Here is a 20381-nt window from a genome sequence, read left to right on the forward strand (position 1 = left end):
TAGATTACAATAGAAATATAATAATGTAATAAATAATATAACATAATATTATATAATAAGTGACGAACTTTATAATAAAAATTAAACCTTAATAAGTTTGTTTGTGAATCATGAGAGTGTAATCTTATTTGTTTCACCATGCAACTTGTGGAGTAGTACAACAAAATATTTCTATTTATTGTTTATGCTTTATTGTTCAACAAATTCGACGACTCAACGAATTATCAAGGTTGACGGCTCTTTTAAAGTATCAGAGTCGGATTAAAAGATGAAAACTATGATTTCTTTATCTTCTCTTTGGAATTTCTATTATACAACAAAAATACCATTAAATGTATAAATAATTTAATACATTGTTTCATTTCATAATCCTGATAAAACTTTCCCTTAAACCTAATATTCAATATTTTTTAAAAATATTAAACACCTTTCACGATTAATGGAATAAGTAAAGTAAACATAAAATCTAAAATTTAACATTAAACTACTGTAAACTCAAGTAATATTATATAACTTTTTAAATACTAAATACTTATTGCGATTAATAAGCTAGATAAGATAAAAATAAAATAGATATCGTTTAATGCTAATTTTGTGAAAATATAAAAAAGTTAGTAACTTTAGTTACTCTATAATAACAGAAATGTTTACAGTCCGGTCGATAAAGTGTTAATTCGGCATATGATATATGATACTATTCGTTCAACGGGTGCATAAATTTAATACGACCGCAAAAGGTTAACACATTAATGACCAGTCACGAGTTAATTCGTGTTATTATACCTAGACATTGTAAAACTACCGGTCAATAATGTGTTAATATCTACCTTCGTCGGCGCTCCTTTAATCTTTTTGCAAACAAGCACTTTCAAGAAAGCAAAAAGTACTTCTATTATTAATTTAAATTATTCAGCATTTCATCGTTACAATGTCAATTTCGTGTTCTCGGAGGAAAACATGTAAAACATACACTACATTTAACGTGTTCGTATTAAATAATAAATTATTTCAAAAGTGGTGAAAATCCATTTTCTATTGTTTAGAGGAACTTACGAATTAGCACGTTTATCAATTAAAAAATAGTTGTTAATTCTGTGAAGTTTGGCAATGTTAGTTAACCAATCTGTAATTTGATTATATAAATTTGTTACAAACGAATTTAACTGAAATAATATCCTCGTCTGACGAAGATTTTATCTGTATAATTCTCCTTCTCTTTTTTATGTCGTATAAATTTGTTTTTTTCATGGTGGAATTATCTTCATCCTGTAATTATAGGATTATTCTTTCGTTTCGTTTGAATCCATGGGTTTAATTTCCGTGTGAATTTATTTGAAATTAAATAAAATAAATATTCCTAATTGTCGTAAAATAATGTTTCTTCTTAGCCGTATCATTATTTAATGTTAATACGAAATTACGCATTTTTTAAGAAAAATGATGTAAGTAATATAAAACAGTAATTTTCGACACACTAAATAAAACAAATAAACATTGGCCACCTGTTTACAGAAATTCGACTTAATCATTAAAATAAATTAACTGGTTATAAATAAAAAGTTTACACTGATTTCAGTGGAATTATGCTTACATAAATCATCTATAATACTCATTTATTATATTACATAACATATTATATATTGTTATATGTACTTCTTGTTATATATATTATTATTATATACACTATTAAAAATACTATTATATGTACTATTCATATATTATTGTTACATAACTATTATATGTTTATGTATAATATACCTATTATGCATTTATTATATACATATTGTATAACATTCCATTTTCTTTAAAAAATAGACCTGGACCGCTTTGAAAATAAACGATCCAAATGTCAAGTTCTCGGATATTTTCGCACAGTGCTCGCCGCGGCAAGCTCCGCATGCAGCGCGACAACTTTGACCGTTGTTTAGATAACATTTTCCAAAACGCATAAGAATCTAGCACGCGTCCGCTCAGGAATGCCCGAAGTTGCGAGTTCCACGGCACCGTTACATTTGCATATGGTCCATTTTTCCCCTCCCGCGAAAGTTTCCCAGTAAGATTGCAATAATCATAATCACCGCTGCTTAAAACCCGCGGCGGAAGCCGGCGGCCGCACTCTTGTCTCGCGGATTCGTCGGCATTGTATTTCGAATCGCAGTTCCAGCGGCGAAACGGCCGGCAACGCTGTTTAACGATCTCCCACCTAAGAAGCTGTCGCGAAGTTAAAGACGCTGAAAACTCGAAACGCGATTTTATCCCGAGTTTCCCGACCGAAAACGCAATTCCTTATCGCGTTGCAACAGTTGCGCAACCGGCTGTCGCCGAATTTCCGGTGTCCGACAGAGTCCAGCGTAAACAAATAGCAGTTCCATTTATTTCATTTCGAGAGAAAACTCGGATAATTGAGACTGAGGTTCGCACTTTGTATATTTTGCACGCTAACGGCGTTGAATATTAACTCTTTGCACTGGAATGGTGCCTCCGAAGAACCACTTTATTGATTATTATATGATATTCTAATCAAATTGTTACAATACAAATTTGTTTATTTTTAAGGAACTGTTCGAAGTGTAATTGTTATGTAGACCCAATTTCGGAGGCATAAATTGAAGCAATAAGTTATGTAAAATATACGGGGTGCCCCGGAAATCGTAGTACAACCGGGCCAGGGGTGATTCTACATCAAAAGAGAAGAAAAAATATTTGGGTGCAACAGTTTTTCGTCCGGAGCTTCGTTTTCGTGATAATCGACGTCAAAGTTCGTTCAACTTATATCGGGTCATATCAAAGAACAAGTTTATAGAATGGACGTTATTTCAAATGTTACACATTTGAAACATAAGATTACTCGGGCATTCGAAAAATTAAAAAGCGATAGCAACTTACAAGCTGTCCAAATGTCATCAATTCATCCAGCAAACTTATGTATGCAGCAGCAAGGAGGACATTTTCAACAATTATTGTAGCATTGTAATAGTAAAAGAGAATAAAAAATGAGTAATCAGTAGACACACTTTGTATTGTTTCAACCGCACAATTATCACTATTTGTAAACACTGTCCCGGACAGAGACAAGCTGGGCAGAAAAATACACGACAAACAAATTGTATTAAATGGTTTACAAGTTGAACGAACTTTAAAGTCGATTATAACGAAAACGGAGCACCGGATGAAAAAATGTTATACCAAAATATTTTCTTCTTCTTTGATGTAGAATCACGCCCCTGCCCGGTTGAACTACGATTTCTGGGACACCATGTATAGAGATAACGTAGGTAAGCTAAGATATTTCTAGGTTTGGAGTTAAAATGGTGCCGAGTGCAAATGGATAACCTCTTAGGCACGAGCGTCATTATAGTGACTTTCGCGGATATTTCATAATTTAGTTAATTGTATTACTCGTTATTATAGTAAACGATTACAGCGAAAGTTTATATTTACACGATACATTAAGAAAAAAATATATCTCGTCACTCGAGTGACGACTCTGTGGCGTCATTAAAATTGTTGTAACATGTTCCTAAAATTATTTTATAGATGTCGCGAAAGCTTAGATTTAAAAAATTGTTAAAAGTGCATTTGTTATGTGAGTCACGAGACTCAATTTCATCCATTATTAAATGGAAATACCAGAAGCCAGAAATATTATTTTGCAGTTGAAATGACTTCGAGAGCAAAGGGTTACGAAAAATGGTAATTTAATTATGACAAACATGACCTTAACATTATTTTGATTAAATGAATTATTTATCAATATAGTATACTATTTTTTAACCCTTTGCACTCGGCTGTTCCCTCTCAGGGGACATCGTAATTCTAGCATATCACCCGGCTGTCCCCACTCAGGGGAACTTAAAGTTCATTAGTGATTACGGGGAATTGAGTTATTCCAGCGCAACTTTTTGAGACATGCATGTTTCTCTGAAGTTTCCTTTTGAAATGGCACAAGAAGTCAAATCAAAATATAGTAAAATTACTAAGATATATAGAAGAAATGTCAGCGTGTTTTGTGCGCGACGAGAGCGAGACGAGAACGTGAGAGGCGTGCTCGCGACGGTCCGAGCACTTGTCAACGCAACTTGAAGAGAGCGATAAGGCGAGTTTGTAGAAGAAAGGTCGGTATGCGAACATAGTACTCACTGGACATATAGTGAGATTTATAAGTCAAATGAAAAATTTGACCCCACCAAATATGGGTGGTGTGGATCGTGCGGATCAAAACGCTTCGACGTATTGTTTCCTCCGTAAATCACTGAAACGGTGGAGGAAGTTATATTTTGGGGGTTGGAAATGTGTGTAATTAACTCTTATATAATATATCGGATCTCACAACAAACAAATAATGAAACGCCAATGACGCACCACAAGTTCGTCAAGACACTCATTGACCAGTTGAGGGGTGATTTTCATGTATCGAGAAGGCGTCCATCCACATCTCTTGAAGACACCAGATCTGGGACATAGAAAACGGGATTGTATAGTTTGTGCCAACAGGAACACACTTGGTGGCAGGCGTCAAACAAATTATTATTGCCAAACGTGCACTAATATGCCTGCAATGCATATTGGGGAGTGTTTCAAAATTTATCACACTGTACAAAATTATAAACAATAAAATATTGATTTTTTTGCGAAAATACATTCCTCGATGTCACCCGATTCACATAAGTCCAATACCATTATAATACGTTGCTTGGTTCCAAAATTATACTAAATCATATGAGGGTTTGTAAATGGACGTTTCCGCCGCAAAATACCGCCGAGTAGCTGCTAGCCAGCGTTCAGAATCGTGCCGAGTGCAAAGAGTTAAATTAGTTATTATTATAGTATTTACGTATATAGAATTAGTTATTAATATAGTATGATAGTATACGAATATATTAACCGCACGACCGGAAATGCCCAAAGAAGCTGACTAAACTTATCACGTACAACTTATATGTATATCATAATAAATACATAGCGATACTGGAAAATAAAAGAAAAATAGCCGTGTCTATTGACGTCTCGTACAGCTAATAGTCATAGCGAACACGCTTGTACCGAAAGGATTAAACTTAACATTTACAATTACTTAGAAATAGATAAACACAAATTAGTACATAGAAAGTGTCATTATGAAAAATCTCAGGATACCATTCAATAATTAAATCAATGATTTATAATAACTTTAACCCTTTGCCATACTTGAACGAGTCAGACTCGTGACAGAGATTTCTTGTAATAAACTATTAGGTATAAATGTTTATCCGTTCCTTTAAGTAGGACTAAAATTTTATCCTCTTGTCATCAATATTTAAACATTCGAGTTGATGTAAGCACGCGATAAATTTAAAATTCCTTTTTCTTCTAAAAAATTAGTGCAATCGAACAAATTCTAATCATAGTAATTATAAAGAAAATGGTACAACAATGGGTTAATAATACGTTAATTGGTGAACCATCGTTCGGAGGCAGATTTTCCGCCATTTAGATCGGCGATGCACGAACAGTTTAATCTTTTAATATGCGCATTCGGAAAACATGGATAGGTGGGCAAGTATAGTCTTGTTTCTAGCCAGTAGCTTAGTCCGACTAAGCTTCATCGATGTCTCGTTCGCTAGGCAGTCGGTAATCCGGGCTTATGCAGATAAGCGGATCAGCAGAGATTAATTACTCATTCGGTTCTCAGTTGGGACCATTGACTTAAGACTTAAGGATGTCGGTGAAGGAACGTTTTAAAAACTGACTCCATTACCGTCGCTGATTCGCGGCGGGATAATGCCGGAGCAGCCATTAATACCAGTCGGTAGTGGCGCATAAACGGTGACTCTCGGTGTTTAATGGTACAATGCATCCGTACGATGCATCCGTGGCAAAACTCCAGAACGCGACGGTAAGCTTCTTCTTCTTCTTGAGGGTGCAACGTAGTACCTATGTACGCGCTCTGCGTCTTTTAGATAGAACGGTGCGAGTTGTAGATTCGGGTAAATGACCTTCGGGCTAAGTTAATTGCTGTGGTACGTCTCAGTTATTTCTGTCCCGGAGATTACTGTTTCAGAACGTTATATGCGAAATGTTTAGAGATTATTATGTTATGGTAATTTGACCACGTATCAGATTTCTGCATTTATTTCGTATCGCTAATTTTAATGCGACGAAAGATTTGCATCGTTAAAAAGAAATAGAAGAATTTATTTATCTAATAACGCTTGTTTTCAGAGAAAATGTTACGTTATTTTTTTTATGTAAAATACTTTTTGTATTAAACTTGTAATTACAGTATGATGATAGTGATATATTTCTCGTACTATACAGAACTATACAGAAGAAATGAATATGGAAATAAATTATTAATAAATCAACTTAAGCAAAGATGCAGGTTTTGAATCATAAATAAGCTGTCTATTATCTATACTAAACACACAGTAATTTATGTGAAACTAAATTTTATATTTTTGCAGATATTTAAAGAAAAACGAAGGAAAAAAGTCTCTTGTTACACTTCTAATTGAAAATAATAGAAAATAAAAATATACGAGTATGATCTACCGTTAAATTTTTGTCTAAATATCATTAAAAGTATAAAAGTTATTGTCAGTCTATAATTATTCGTATCATTGTATCGCGGATGCCAATGTTACATAATTCATTACTAAAAAGTTCGTTGCCCACAGCAGCTGCGATATTTTCTGAATGACGTTTATACCAATATAATTATTGCAATTTTGCTAATGACAATAGTGCTGCAAATGTATAAGAAAAGAAATATTATAGAGAAATAGCAAACTAATTACCGTAAGTGATAAATCAAGCAAATAATTGGATAAGGTTTTGTGAGAACGAAAATTGATGTTACGTGTATTTTTTAGATAATAAATAAGCTATTATTTATTTATACTAAATACACAATAATATTTGGTTTAATTGTTAATACGCCCGCTCTTTTCTATGGTTTACGTAATTCTATTGTGCCCCCTCCCCCTGTTATGCCTATATTCCTTTATTTATTCAAAAAATATCGGCAAAAATATTGATTAATGCCGAAATATTAATGTTCAATTACATCATATTGCATTTTATGTGAGAATTTATATTGAAGAAGCCTCTTTTGTTTGTGTAAACATTGTTTCGTATAGTAGAAATATAGTCATATATATATTTGTAAGGAAAACGTAGCGGCGCGCCGCGGCGGCTAGATTAGACAAAGACGTCGATACAGTAGGAATCTCCTCGGACGACGGAATGAAATAGATGAATGGTGATAGAAAAACGTGGGGACAAGAGTACAGTAATTAAAAGTTTAGTTATCAAAGATTATTGGAAAAACGATAAAGAGAATTCTGACCAGGGAAAAATCTTAAATGTCGTTTCTCTTATTATAGGTAAATCTATTGTATATTTAAGCGTTGTATTGTACATAGTTTTAGTAATAATGGAATAAATCTCTTATTATAGAGCAACACGTGGGCGTTTTTTCCTCGAAGTCAACGAAGATATTAACCACTCATTATATATTTTTATATATTATATTATTAGATTATTTATATATGTTATAGACATTTTTTCTAATAGTTATAAAGAATTATATGTTTTATTCCTTGTATTAATTATACAAAATAGAATATTTTGTTTCTTGTATTAGTTATACAAAGTAGAATACTTTATTTGTTTATGTTATTACTTAATTGCGGATGTTTATGCAAAATGCATATGTTTATAGGAAAGACATAAATTTATAGGACCAGGACAAAAATTTGTATCATCGATATAAGGTTGCAAAATTATTATGTAAAATTATTATATAAAATTAGCATGTTTCGCATATTTTGCATATGTTTCGTACATTGCATACATTTTGTATATATCAGCCTAATTTGAAGACAAAACGCATTCGGAGATTGCTGAGCTTTTTTTATTTTAATTTTATTTAAATTGACAAAAACTCGCTCTTCATCCAACTGGTATAGTAATCAGTCACTTAACTGGTACACGATACAGTTTTACGTTTACGTTTTTTTACATATTTTTTCATCATTCTATAATTTATTAAAAAATTGCGTCAATTTTATCCCATTGCCCTCGAAGCTATTTTCATTATATTTTAAACATATTTTCTGATCTCCAGTATTTCTATTTTATATGATTCATTGAGATTTATGAAATTGAACTTATCAGCAGTATAATACTTGTTATTTGATCAATCTCTAAATACAAAAATGTCTGTTACTATTACAATTATTTCGAGAAATAGTATAGCAATTTTTAGTGGCGCTTCAGAATCGCCACTCCAGTGCAAAGGGTTAAGCATATACAATTAAATATCCACATTAAAGTTGGACGTGTCCAAAAACGTGCCCGAATCCTTGACATAACCTCGCTTTATTTTATCTTTCCCTGGAAACGAAATTTCTTAGAACACATGGCCCGCATTTTGCAGCGAATAAATAGAAAATCTGAGCGTACGTGGCCGGAATAAAAGAATGTTAAGGGAGTAGGGCGAGGGCACGGTGACTCGGCTTGTAAAAGATGCACAATTTGAACCTTTGACTTTTCGAAAAGCTGAGCGCGAGGCTATCGGATGTAGGGTAAGTAAGAGAAACGAGGAAACTCGTACATCGGGCTGGCGATTAGAGGGGACTTTAAAAGCTTTGGGCGGTGCAATAAGTCACCGTGCTTGCTGGCGAAAAAATAAAAGAAGTATGCGCCCCTTTTTTGGCCAATAAAGCGTGGCGCGCGTGACCAGTGTCCCGAGGAACTCGGGTTAGGTATATTTTTACCCCTATCTCGTGATTGCAGCGGCAAGAAACATTTTACAATTTGTCCGCCGACAAAAAAGAACGGTTCCTGCTAGGCACGCGATTATCTTAATCCCGAGCGTTTACAGAAAGCAATCAAAGAAAATAGGAATTATACATATCAGCTTTGTAATCGAGCAAAATAGGGCGAAGTTAGGTTATTTGGGTCAGCTTAGTTTGGAACTTTGTGATACTATTGATTTTTAGTATAATAGAAGCGAGAGTGGAGAAGTTGTTTGTCTTCAAAATTGTTGATTTATTCATATTCTGGCTTTAACTGTTAGTGCATATGACTTTTTCGATTTCTTAATATTTAGATACGTTGCTCTTGGGGGGGGGGGGGGGTAGAGGGAGGGTGTCTTTATCTCTACTTCATTTTAACTGCAAATAATCTCTATCAACTAAATATGCGAGAAGAATTATACGCATCTGCCACGTAAAATGATGAAGAAAAATAAAATGAGAGCTGTTGAACCGTAGTTCAAAAGACTCGTACATTATGAAATTGTACAAAGTATGGCACTCGTAACTTCACTCATTTCAGACACAACTCGTCGGTACTGTTATGCACTACCCCGAACATTTGTAGAGATAAAGAAAAGAAAGAGAGAGGGAACATTTTGGGTGTCACATATCATAGGTTCTTTTCGAGTAACAGAAACAGAATGAGAGTAGGTATCGTAAAATACTGAATTAACCCCTTGCACTACGACTCTTTTCACGTTGCGTTGATTAGAACTTATTTGTCCTTAATAGGACTAGATCATTTTTGTTTCTTGTATTGTCTTTATTTAATTTCGTTTCTAGACTTTAATAATAGAAAAATTCAATTTAATTTCGATTTACGAGAAATTAATAATATTCATATTTAATAAATCTTGTACGAAATCATTATCACGAGCCTGACTCATTATAATGCAAGAGGTTAATGGGACAGATTGTTACAGATTATTTGGGCGGCTTCGAGTGACCTGGGATCATTGCTTAGGTTCCTCAACGTCCTGATGAAAGTTAGAGCGTCAGTGAGTAACAGGTTAATAAGGAAAGAAAACGATGCCAAAATTGATTTCAAATTGTAATTTAAAATTAATCGTCTCAATGATATTCATAACGTGTTCATATTGATGTTCATTGATATTTTATAAATGATGTATTTCAGATAATTTCGCGTACTTCATTTGCTCAATTAACAGTCAATTGAAATACTGGTTATTTGAGGAAATAACATTTACTTCTGAATTAAGCATTTTTATAATAACGTTAGGTAAAAGCATCGGATAATAACGATACAAATCGTAGTAAAAGTGCAGTGTCACTGATGTTAATATTTATTACATTACTCAACGCCATGAACTTGGTTTAAAGGAGATTCAGAATTAATAGAGCTTTTGAGAAGCTTATTTCATCACCCACGTCATTATTGACACTGTCAATGACGGTGATTTAGTGACTGATTTATTTTCGATAAATGTTGCAATGTTGGAATCAAAAGCATTCCTTTAGCGTAGACCGAACACGATTTTTCAAATTTCGTGGCTCGCCTTTATAGTTAGTTTATAGTTATAGCCTTTATAGTTTATAGCGACATCATCTGAAAGAGAGAGTGAGAGAGAGAGAACGAAATTCGGCGTGAACGAAGCTATGTCAAAGGACAGTGGCAAGTATGCCGGTGTACATTACTATGAATATATTGTATTGCTAGAATAAAAACGATGACTCAACTTTTTTATTTACAATTTTGCATACACAAAATTGTTTTAATGTATTGTTCAAATTCTTCCAATTAAGATGATATTAAGCAGGACATAATTTACACCGTATTTATACGTTGCACGTATCATGTGCATTAGATAAATAGATGTCGAAGTTAAAGATATCATACTTTTCAAAATTTCAAAATATGACAATAGTGTACATAAGAACGGTGTTTAAGTGAATTTGTTTCATCTTTTATTTATTTAAATTGCCTTATTTCTTAGTTAAAATAAATATCAAATAAATTACTTAAAAGCGTTGGGAGCTGCTGGTAACGAAATTGAAATAAAATTCGGAGTGCAGAGGGTTAAAGGCAACAATAAATATGCTATATATGTAATTCGCAGACATTCAGAGTGGAGATGTTTCGATTTCGAGACACTTAGAATAGAGATGCTTCCATTTCAAGACATTTAGAGTAGAAATGCTTTGATTTCAAGACAGTCCAAGTAGACATGCTTCGATTTCGTTACTTTTAGAGTAGAGATGCTTTGATTTTGAAACATTCAGACTAAAGTTTGACATAACCTTGTGATTTCGATCTATCAATATCATTCTATCTGCAATCGTTTACGAAATATTTTCTTGGGCATATATTAACGCAGAAAATTATAACCTTTAATAACAAGTTAAAATTACCTACATACAGAATTAGCAAATCATAAAACAAAATGTTCAGCCTGAGCGAAATTATCCTACCGACAAAAACGATCCGACTTTATCCTACGACGATAGAAATCTGCTCGCTCCATGTAGCATCACACGGATCGCGTTCTACGTTTAAATTCGACCAAGTAGTTCTATCAGATAAGTTGAAATTATGAAAATAGCGGCCTGGAATAATCGTCTTGGGTTGCTCGCAGATAGCCGAGTGCTTTTAGAAAGCCTGAAATTTTTACGCGCTCGTAAGATACGGTTAGTCGAGGCTGACGGCAGCGTCACGAAATATCGATACAAAATGTAGAATGCTCAGACGCGTTCCACGGTGGAATTTCTTGCGCGTATCCACTTCCACATAAATGAGCAGCAAGGCGGCTACCTTTTAGACCGTGCGCAAGGTCTGTTTGCCCGCGAGTTGGAATCGAGCGAGTCGCAAAGAAAACAACGCGTAGTCGCGACAGAGGCACGGATGAAAGGAAAATCCTGTCGAAACGTCAACGTCAGGAAGAATCGTCGACGAGAAGCGGTGGAAAAAAAACTCGTATTACGCTTACGTCTGATGTTCTCTTAGAAAAATACGCGCTTTATTTGAATGGAGGAAGAGCGCAGAACAATTCTTTGGCACGTTTCGCTCTCTGACCCTGTTCTCGACCGAAGTACAACCTTCTAAATTTATGCGAGCAACGATACTTCCTGAGCAGTCCCTCTTTTCCATTGAATAAAACGCTAATTAACCCCTTGCACTGTAGCAACGACTCAGACTCGTCGCGAATATTTCGTACATAATTTAATAAATATAACTTCCAGTCGTTTCTATTAAATTGAAACAAAATTTGAATCTCCTATCATCTTTGGGAATGGAAGATGAAGACAATCGGGAAATAAAATCTCCATCAAGGAGATCATTAAGGACGAATTAATATTAATCGATGCAGCTTTTAAAGAGGTCGTAGTGCAAGGGGATAACTCGTTGGGGTATGGTGGAATTATAAATGTTCTATCTTTTTGATGAATGCTAATGCATGGTGGGATATTTTTAGACTCACCTTATAATATTGCAATAAGCTATATTATAGCTTGTTAGATACTCAGATGTTTACCCGTCTAACTGTTAGTATCTCTGGTTGGCGACTCATGCGATGAGGAGTGAATCAATTGTTTTTTGGTACCATCACTTTGTCCGTCATCCGTCCAAAATCCAAGCGAAACCCAAATTAGTCATCCCGTAGCTAAGGGCTAGTTATCTATCCCTCCACTTTTTTCGGTGTACCATAATATATTGGGTTGGGGAATAAGTTCATAGCGTTTTTATATTTTCTTTTATTTTACAACGATTTGTTGCTGTTTGACAAAGTGTATAATACTAATTCGATAGAGCTGTTTCTGCTCTACAAAACTGTGCTAATCGTCTTTTTGATTTAATTTTTTATTATTATTGAGGCTGTAGCGACACACGGTCTGGTTCGGCATATAAGAATATTTAATGTAAAATAAAGTTATTATCATAATAACTGGTGTAATTCTTCATTCGAAATTCCAACATGCTTTCTATTTAGTCTTAGTTCAGTAAAACAGTAGGTAATGCTATTGACAATTGTTATAAACGTGTTCCTTTGTGTTGGCAAGTTTCAAGATGTCAAGGTTTTATTATAAAGTTCATTAACCTGTAGAGGTTATGTCAACGTTGTCAATGTTTATTAACCTGTAAAGGATATGTCAACGTTGTTAATGTCTATTAACCTGTAGAGGTCATATCAAGTTCATTAATGTTTATTAATCTGTAGAGGTTCAGCAATTGTTGTTGAATCTTTGTTTCCCTTCTTTTCTATGAAAAATCGTAAAAGTAAGTTAATTTTTATGAAAATTGGCACTATATAAACGAATGATGGATTGTATAATAAAAATTAAAGGTTAAGTTTGTTTGTAAATAATGAAAGAATAGCAAGATCTTATTTCCATACCATGCCTCTTATGAAGTAATATAACGAAATATTTTTATTTATTATGTATGTTTTAGTATTTGACAAGTCGTATATGGTGAGCAATTTTATATAATTACTTAATCATTTAGAATTTACGTTCTATTTCTATTAATATATACTGTTTGCCATTTTATGAAAAATTGACTATTCTACTGTCCTATTGTATACAATTAATACCTGTTGTATACAATACGCAATTTTATAAAATTACTTAACCATGTTAAATGAAGATAGGAACAATGTTTTGAATACAGTAGCGTTTTCTTTATTTATACAAAGTGAATGATTTACTATATGTATTTATTATACGATCTAATTCAAATGTTTTCATATATGTATAAATATATATCGCAGTATATTACGTGCAGTCTCGTCATTCTTCAAATGCAATCGATTTATACACAATACTTATTACCAGTATATGAACAAATTTGCCACACACTTTGCTAATAACTTGCCGAGTTCATCCAAAAAAATAAAATGTTGGAAACCGAACTCCCAAAGGCATCGGTTAAAGGGTTGTCCTTGGCTGAACAATTGCCGCCGAGGGAGTGGGGCAGAAATTTACGCATCTTACATTCCCCAGGATTTTTCTGAAAAGTCCCGTATCTTTTCCACGGACCGTCGCCCAGGAGCTAAATTATTCCGGAATTATGAACCGGCGTTCGGTGCGATACGAAGCGGAGAGCGGCGTTTCCGCCGGCCGAAGTGCGACCGGTCACCGTCGATGAATATTGATACTAGCAGGTGTGAGAGACCGATATCCCTCCCCTAAAAGCTGGCCGCATTTTGCATCGCGATTACTGACGGACGACGTCGCATTTTCGTCAGTGGGAATTTTACGGCGACGGAATCGGCGAGCGCGTTACCTTCGACGCTGCTGCCCAGTTTTGCGACGCGTTTACAATGGCCGCGCGGCTCCCGTGGCTTTCGCGGCGAACGACCGGCTGTTCCGTTCATCGAACCAAAGATTATTTTACTACGGCTGTCCAGTTCGATGGTGTGGAGCAAGCTTCGACATCAGTTTTCTGGATGTAGAAATAATAAAATATTTAGAAAGTTCCGTAGGCCATCGGTCCCAATAGCCAATTAATCGGTTTCCGTGATGATAAACAGTAAGTATTGTAGGAATTTTATTGGGAAATTCCACGAAACTCTGTGATAATATAACAAACGCGATAAACAACGTTGGATAACAATAAAAGTAACAGCAACAGTTTATTAGTAATATCGTACAGCAGCTTTATGATTCGAGGAACCTCGAACCTGCCTCACACTATCGACTATTCTACCCTCCATATTCGGAAAAAAACCCTACAGTATCATTATAGAAACCGTCGTTTATTATTTAGTTCAAAGTCGAAATAAACATTTAGCAGTTTCTTTTATTTAGTCGTTTGGTTTTGCCCAAAGACAATGTAGAGTTTGCGCAGTTAAAAAGAGAAGAAGTAGATACAATCGACCTTTCAAATGTTCGAACTAAAATTAGGTAGGTCGTTTAGCTTTTTCGCTATCTCGTACGAAATCAAAGTTTCGCTTTTATTTCGATCACCGAAGCAGAGATTAAACATACATAGCTCCAAAGAGTTAAAGTGACATTCGATTTTGACTTCCTAAAACGTTCAAATTATGTCTATTCTATGTATAGTAGTGGCCATATACATGAAGCGAACAGGGGTGCGATATATTTATTTGAAACTGGACTAAATGATTTGAAATTTCTTTAGATGATAGAAAGATTAATTTATTAGATTATGACTATAGTATCTTTTTTTCAATGTAAGTATCATTTGAAACTACCAAAACGTTAAAAAATTATGGTTTTCTTTGTTTAGATTATTTTAAGCAACTTTTTCCTTTACTAAAACTTTTTCCGCGGTTTCGTTCACAAGTTATTAACAATAAACAGAGACCAATTAGAAACAAGATTGGCTGTCGCGAGGCAACCGAGTAGACCAAGTCCAGTACCACTCATTGGCTCAGCTGCCTCGCGCCACCCGTCCTCACCTCTCATTGGCCACTCTTTTTTTACTAATAACTCATAAACAAAGCCACAGAGAAATTTTCTGCGAGGAGAGAAAGTTGTTTCAAATAACCTCAGGTACCCCTCACTTCCCAATTACAATTAACCTTTGGAACATCTTCTATAACAAACATTGTTCCGCTCATCGAAGCAGAGATTATTTTATTACTGCTGTCCAGTTCGATGGAGTGGAGCGAGCTTCCACATCGGTTCACCAGATGTGGAAATAACAAGACATTCAGTTACCATGGGCCCTCGGCCCCAAAGTTTTCCCACATCTGGCAAACTTCATCTTTGAACAGCTTAATCAAGGCCTCGATAAATGGCTTTCCAAGCCGATAAACCCTCGAAGAGGCCGTAGTAGCCGTAGTCGGTGACAGCATACATGGTCAACCTTGGTTCAGTCCTCAATGATCGTCGCCGACCCGCGGGGCGTTTCGCCCGTCCGTAAAACACTCGCGCGGACTCTCTTCCCTTCCGATCTTATTCGAAAAATAACGAGATCGAAGGGAAGAAGGAACAGGACTTGAAAGGAGTCGTCGCAAGTCGGTCGGCAGAATCGGACAGAGAATTCTACGGAACAGTTGCGCCAGAATCGGACATCGAGTCGCGCGACACAATCTCGCAGAATCGATCGTCGAGAAAAAGTCTTCCAGAAACAATCGGAATCGGTTGTCCAGAATGGTCTAAACAGGGAGTGTTCGCGAGATAACAGCGAACGTTCGTCTAGATCAACGTCCTTTGACTAACGAAAAAACGAGCGCGACGGAATAAGGTGTCGTAAAATCACGGCACATACAGCGGCCGTCGACCGGACCCGCTGCCAAATGTTTTTACGGGTAGGTAAGTTGTCGAGTCTGAAATGCATTCTTCGGAGAAAAAGCTGTGCCAGCTACCGGAACGTTGCCCGCAACCCAGTAACCGGTTTTTCTTGCGACCGCGTGCCACTGTATCAACGCTGCTGCGCACTTTTTAGCGCCCTCTTCGCGGTCCTAACATCTATCTTCCAGCCTGATCTCGAACGTTTATTATATTACCGAAATATGTGGCCGACGGTGATACATAATTTTCATTTGAGCTGTAAACGGGGTTACAACCCTTTTACACGGTGAGAATTGTATCTTGAGACTTGTATTGTGGTGTTTCTGTGGTGAGTTATAGGCTCGAAGTGATTTTTACGTTGTTACTTATGTCTCAATGAAAAGTTAACAAAACATCATATTTGTGTATATTATATAAATATATATTACTTATATTACTCCATGTGTACACGTGGTCATCGATTCCGTCAACGACGGCATTGACGTAGCGAGAAAATTGATAAATAACAGTGGCGTAGTAGAATTGTGACATTTACGACAGAGCAAAATTGCGACATTCAGAGGAACATTATTATATTTATCAATATATTTGCTTCGATGTTATCAAAATCAGAACGATTTCTTATTTACGATACAAATCGTGCTGCCAGTTTGAGCCTATCAGACTTTCTAAATCTTTTTAATTGCATGAAATTTACAAGAAGTGCATAAATCAATCAACAGCGGTCACCGAGCCAGACAGACAGTATTGCAAATACTATTCCTTATTATTTCTCCCATAATTCAAATTCAATTATTATTATTATCCATTTGAGTTCTCCATGTGTAACTATAAAATACTTTGTATTAAATATATACAATAGTTAAAAAAGAAAATTTGTATTAAAACAATACGATCAAACTTATTAAGTCTACTAGAAAGTTATGTCAAGGTATGTCATTTCAAGTTCAAATTCTTCAAAAATAATATTTACAAATTGCCATCACGCTGGAAAAAGATTATAAGTAAAAGCAGAAACTATACTGTAGAATAAATATTATTAAATGCATACAAAATTTATTTTTTTTTGTTTTATGTTAAGAATAGACAGAACTTTCTGGTAGTGTTATTTGTACACGTTCAACCCCATTCAGTTTTCGATGAAATTGTGTCGCAAATAATTCCATCGTTTATCTACCAAAAACTGTTGTTTTCACAGAAACGAATAAGATATTTTTAACCCCGCTTTTTTTGGCTCAGTTGCTCACCGTCGACGAAGGAAACTCGAAGCTTAAGTAGGAATAATTTAGGTTGTTATTTTCATGGAGATAGAAAGGTAACCAATTACCTCTATTGAGTTTCGTTCCGAAACGAAACCACTATAGTCGAGGACTCGATAATTTAGCGCCGTAGAATGGGTTCCGACTAATAAAGTAGTTATGCTGCCTTAGTCGGGACAGTTCAGTTTGATTTCAATTTGATTTGATTTTAATTTGATTCGATTTCAATTTCTTCGTGAAACTGCGTCGTTCCCGCTATCGAAAATGATTACTTTATGGCGCGCGTTATACAATATTCATCGATACACACAGTGGTCTGCAGCGAGGTAATCTTTGTCAAAAAATCAATTTCTCAATATTAATTTATGGCAAAAATGTTTCTTTCTATGAACTGCTGATCTCTTGAATCTTCGACAACGGGAATATTACTTGCATTGGATGGATATGTAATTAAAGATAATGTTAAGAAGTTAAAATTTTTAAATTGAAGTTTGAAATATTTGGTTAAATTGATTTAATTTAATGTATTTTATTTTACTTTATACTTCATAAAATACTTTGTACTTTGTATACTACAATACTTTGTACTTTGTACTTCATAATTCATACTTTATTTTTCATAGTTTATGCTTTATACTGTATACTATTTTTCATTAATAGTACAAAGATAATTACAATTTACTGAAACGATAGAATGTTATGGACATCATATATGTTTCATATTTTTAGTTTCGATTATCGGTGCTTTCTAATTTTCTATAGATATATACTAATATATATTAGTTAGTAATATTAAGGGCGTTCCAAGGGGAGCGTTCCTTGAACCGCGCTCATTCGGGTACAATTTCGATACAATATCCCGATTTTTAATTAACGGAAGGACGCTGCGACTTTTGCAACATCAAAAATTTTTATAAAATAAGTCTGTCGCGTTCGATTTGGGAGCGCAATTGTCGCAAATTACTCGATCGCGTAACGAACTGAATTCTGCGGAGTTAATATCTTTTTGTAACAAATAACTTTATTAAATTAGCGTAGTTAATTTGTAATAATATTTTACAGATTGAATTGGCAGATTCACAAAACGCCTGTGAATTTATTTGTCTGCTCTCGTAGTTGGTTTAACCCATTCGCTGCCAAGCCTAAATTATATGAAGTCATTCCCATTGCCATTTATATTTTGAGTGCTATTGTTTACCAAAACCCTGTTATTTCTTGGTAAGAGCACATATATTATCGTACAAAATCATTTAGAAGCAGAAAACCAAAGACGAGTATACTCGTCGTTGGCAATGGGGGACGGGGGGGATATTTATGTTTGTGGCCACAAAAAATTTACTAATTCAAAAGCCTGCATGTTATAATATATTTAAAGTAGGACGAGTATACTCGTCCTGGCAATGCGCGACACCCTGCCAAAGACGAGTATACTCGTCCTTGGCAGCGAATGGGTTAATAAAATAAAGATACCGATTATATATTTAGAAGGCAGAGAACGTAAATTATTCCAAACACTATTCAAACATTATTCCAAACACTATTCAAACATTATTCAAAAAATAACGCAAACGTTATTCAAGCAATAACATAAACATTGTTTATACAATAAAGCAAACAATGATTGTAAGCAAATAAAGATAAAATAAAATGTTATAATTTTATGTAAAATATGAATTTTCGAAGAAGTTTGTAAGAAAAAGAAATAAAATAAAAATAAATTTTTTTTTTTAGTAATTCTGATAAGTTGAAAACAGTGTAACAATATTGTGAATAAATGAACCCAGTAAGTAAACACGTAACACATATTCTAACATAATACATACGTAACTAGAATATATTTGAACATAATATTTGAACATAATATTTGAACAAGCAACAAATGTTTTAATAGAACAGATTAATCAATAGTGAAAAATGATGTACGAAACTAGTGGAAAAAATCAGATATTAATAGTTAGTCTTAATAAAATCTATTGTCAATATTACAATAGAAAGAGACTTTAATCAATAATCTATTGTCCATATTTATACATTGAAGGTTGCAAAATTTGTCTAAACTTTTAAAAACTACTTTTGTGGAACCGTTTAAATGAAATGTGATCTAAATTTAATCAAACGTATACATATACAATAATGAGGAAAATCGTGTTACACTTTTAAAAAGCTGCAAAATATATAATTTTTTACCATATAATTTCCTTGTAAAATTTATTTCGAACTAATATTAACTAGGAAATTATGCAAAAAATGACATCACCACTTAGATATAATGTATGTTTTCAAAGAAAGTAATCAAACGTATACACATACAGCAAAAAGCAAAATCAATTCACATTTTTAACAGTGTTACTGCATAATTTTCTTGTAACCACAATCAAATTTTGTTCGCGTCACTTCTCAAATTCCTCTCAATTTATCTCGAATTAAAATTAATTAGGAAATTTTAAGATTAAAAGATTAACATTATAACGTAATGTATACCAAAGAATCGTATTTTATTACATTTTGCAGTGCTGTTTAACTGATTTCCAAAACAATGAAGCTACTTGTTTCTTATTTGAAAGGAACCGCCTAACTGCTCAACTGCTCTCTAGAAATATGTTTACCGAACCTTATTTATTTATTGCAGTCTATCCCCCATTTTTAAGCTTCTTCTTATCAACCAATTATCAAGGTCGCAAAAGGGTACACGGTTGGACTCAATGAATTAATGCAGCCAGGACGAGACCGTAATTTATTTAGTCCCCCAATTCGCGGTTAATGCGAGCCGATTGAATTTTTTCGAAAATGGCAGCAAGTGTGCAAGATAATTTCTAATTTAATCGGTTCCCGGGCGCGAGCACGGCGGCCGCGTTTCGCAGGCGCGAAAAGCGCAAAGTTCAAATTACTGTTTCAGCGCCGACGGCGAATTTCGGGTCGGTTGATTGCATAAAACTACGGCGACGCAGACCCCGCTCCAAAATTCGCGAGCCTCGGGAAGCGTCGACATACGTAATCAAACTTCGAAAGGCATTTACGCGGCCCTCGGTTTTTGCGGGCCGTAGCCTCGGTAAACAGCCGAGGAACTCCTAAACTATAATTAACATCCGCGCATAGATACAGC

Source organism: Augochlora pura, chromosome 5 (assembly GCF_028453695.1).
Source record: "Augochlora pura isolate Apur16 chromosome 5, APUR_v2.2.1, whole genome shotgun sequence".
Classification (NCBI taxonomy): Eukaryota; Metazoa; Arthropoda; class Insecta; order Hymenoptera; family Halictidae; genus Augochlora; species Augochlora pura.